Raw genomic sequence first — 3,403 nt, forward strand, 5'->3', positions numbered from 1 at the left:
TGTATGAACAACTCGTCGAGTCCCTCCATCACTGAGTCTACCCTCAACTCGCTGAGTCCACTCTCTAACTCACTGGGTGCACTCGACACTGCTAAAAACGAAGGAGTCGGGGACTCGCGACCCGACTCGCCGAGTCGCTCATCCCGACTCGCCGAGTCGCTGCCATGCATCTAGTTTTTACTCGATTTCTCTTGAATCCAACACATGCAAATGATAGATCTGCGTCCAATAAGCTGTTTTACCACGTAAAGTTTCCAACTTTACGTGCACAACCTCATGAATAAGGGAAATAGGGCTAAAAGATGCACAAAATGAGTAGATCCATGGCTAATATGCAATGTAACTCCAAAAAGACAGTAGATCTGGGCTCTACAACACCCCAACATTCAGATCCAAAGGTATTTCGACTTATTAAGACATTCATGCAAACATAAGGCTTGGAACAAACATCAAATAGCTCTTAGAAGAGCTCTAATGGAAGTTTAAAGCATATAACAAGAAGGGAACTCCGAAAATACCTCAATAAACTCAGATTTGCCCTTGGATCTTAGCACTACAACTCGTTTCCTTGCTTCTTTCTTCTTCTCCTTCTTCACACCTTCACAAAAATGGCACCAAATCACTTATAAGCTCTCAAGGGAGGATTAGGGTTCTCTCACTGTGTTCTCAGGGTGAAAGTGGCGAGAATGAGGCTATAATGTGGTTTAAATAGTGGGCAAACCCGGGGATTTAGGGTTTCACCCAGACGGACGGACTCGTCGAGTCCGGGATATGGACTCGCCGAGTCCCCGGCTCCCGCGTGCACAAAATACGCGACCCAACTCGACGAGTCAGGCTAGAACTCGCCGAGTCCCTCTTGAAAACTTAGACAATTAACAATTAATTAACATACCGGGAACGGGTCGTTACAGTTACTGTAAGGATGAAAACCATAATAAAATCTATTTAAAAAAAGATAAAATTTGCAATTTTGGAACCATATGGACCAAAACTACAAAAATATCAAACCATACGCACCAAATGTGCAACTTTCTTACATATTTCTAAAAGAATTAAAGTAGCTTGTAATTAACAATTGAAATTATTTTTAACAAGATAATTGATTTTTTTTTAACAACACATTCTAAACTGCTTTTTAATTCCACTTGGATCACTTCTATACCGTTCTTTAATTTCACTTATATCCTAAACACTTTCCATTTCATTGAAAGATGACATCTCATCATACCTATGAAAAAAAAATCCATAGATTGCACATTAACATATTCACAACTTCACCACCACTTTAACAAACTTTATAGGCATTGATCCATGGCAAATCCATTGTCGAAACCATTTTCGACGGATTACCAACATATCACCAATGGATTTACATTAAATTTATATTTGATGAAATTTTTTGAAAGGGAGTCCATACTGTCCGAACTCTATGCTAGATCTGTCGATACCTTTAGGACAAAAACATTTTAGTAAAATATAAATGATATTAGAATGATGTAAAAGATAATGTGCGGGTTTTATAGCGGGTTTTTTTAGTTTAGTTTTTTTACAAACAATTGGATTTAACTTCGTTTTGGAGTAAGCTTTTTTAGCTTCTAGTTTAATCAAGAGCTCAAACAAAAGCTCCAAATCTAATAGGTAATTTATGTAGTGTTTAAGAAAAAACTATTAGGTTTTTTTTTAATCAATTTGTAGAATTGTCCATAAAAATATATTTATGTATTTATCTTTTTTAAACAATTATTTTTATATAATTTTATATATTTAAAAAAATTTCAACTACTACCACATATATATATATATATATATATATATATATATATATATATATATATATATATATATATATAATAAATAAAAGTTATACTTTCATCTATCTTTACATCTATCTATGGTCAATTTTGTCAAGACCATTGAAAAAAAAAAAGAATATAAAAAATGACAAAGATTTGACATTGCTTAATGGGATTATGGGAACAAAAGGAAGCACGTGCAATTCCATTTGGTAGCTACCCAGTCACATGTGGAATCCGAGCTCCAGTTCAGTCCACAATCCACATATATAATCTCCAATTCCTTTCCAGTTTCCACCATACTCATTACTATCTACAAACTTATCCTCTCACAAAATCTCCTGAATGAACCATGGCTCGTTCCTCCAGATTCCTATCCACCGTCGTCAACTCCCCCTCAACCGACATGCCGGTGGCGGAACCTCCTGAAGCAGTGACCATGGAGTCCGACTTCGTTGTCATACTCGCCGCTCTCCTCTGCGCTCTCATTTGCGTCGTAGGCCTAATCCTGGTAGCTCGATGCGCATGGCTTCGCCGCGGATCTGTCGCCAACGGTCGTCGGATCGCCGGACAGACGTCTGCAAATAAAGGAATTAAGAAGAAGTTCGTTGATGCGCTTCCAAAATTCTCGTACGATTCTGATTCTGTTAAGGAACACAATTTATCCGCCGTTGAGTGCGCGATCTGCCTGGCGGAGTACGCAGTCGGAGATGAGATCCGATTGTTGCCGCAGTGTGGTCACGGATTTCACGTCGGATGTATTGATGTGTGGCTCGGTTCTCACTCCTCGTGTCCTTCGTGTAGAGAGATATTAGTTATCACGAGATGCCGGAAATGTGGTGATTTTCCGACGGATTCCGTTGGACAAATTGCTCCGGCGGCGGTGGTTAAAGGTAGGCAAATCAATATAGGCTCTAGTTCGAATGAGTTTTTACCGTGATTTATGTGTAAAGGAAGTGAAAATCATGTCGACGTTCATGCTTCAGTGATCGCATATTTGTCCGGTTGTAGAAGTTTATAGTCCGTGATAAGGTGGATATTCGTGTGATGTACATACAGGATTTTGTCATGTAGTAGAAAGAGTACAAGATCGTGCTTTGATAAAAAAATCTCTAGGCTCGAGAATTTCGAAATTTCGATCCATCAAAAATTTTATTTTATTTTGCATTTATGTTAAAACTTATAATCTATTTTAATTAAATTACTTTAAAGGTACAATTGAAATTATATATGGAAAAATAACTCTAGAAAGTAATTAAATGTTGCGTTTGTTTTCATTTGGTGTATTTTTTTTTTTTTTTTTGTTCTCAATATACTATCGAACTTATTGTTTGTGTTCATCATAACTCTTATGACCGACTTTTAACCTGTGATAGTCGGTCAAAGGGTTATGATGAATACAAACAACAAGTTCGATGATATATTAAGTACACAAAAAAGGAAAGAGATCAAATGAGACCAAACTCAACAGTTGATTAGTGATTACCCACCTGAGTCATTTTCTCAGAAAAGTTAAATGAAATTAAAGTTGCAAAATTATCAAAGACTGCAACCTTCTTTGGCTATAAGGTATATGAAGAGTGTTTCGGAGGGTAACTTCGTTAAAACAT

At 37.0% G+C, this 3,403-nt stretch overlaps 1 pseudogene; it reads left to right on the forward strand.

Annotated features, from left to right (window-relative positions):
• Positions 1-2,024: 2,024 nt before the first annotated feature.
• Positions 2,025-2,964, forward strand: LOC145008137 (RING-H2 finger protein ATL8 pseudogene; annotated as a pseudogene).
• Positions 2,965-3,403: the final 439 nt, after the last annotated feature.

This window comes from Lactuca saligna, chromosome 8 (assembly GCF_052625555.1).
Source record: "Lactuca saligna cultivar CGN05327 chromosome 8, ASM5262555v1, whole genome shotgun sequence".
NCBI classification, from domain to species: domain Eukaryota; kingdom Viridiplantae; phylum Streptophyta; class Magnoliopsida; order Asterales; family Asteraceae; genus Lactuca; species Lactuca saligna.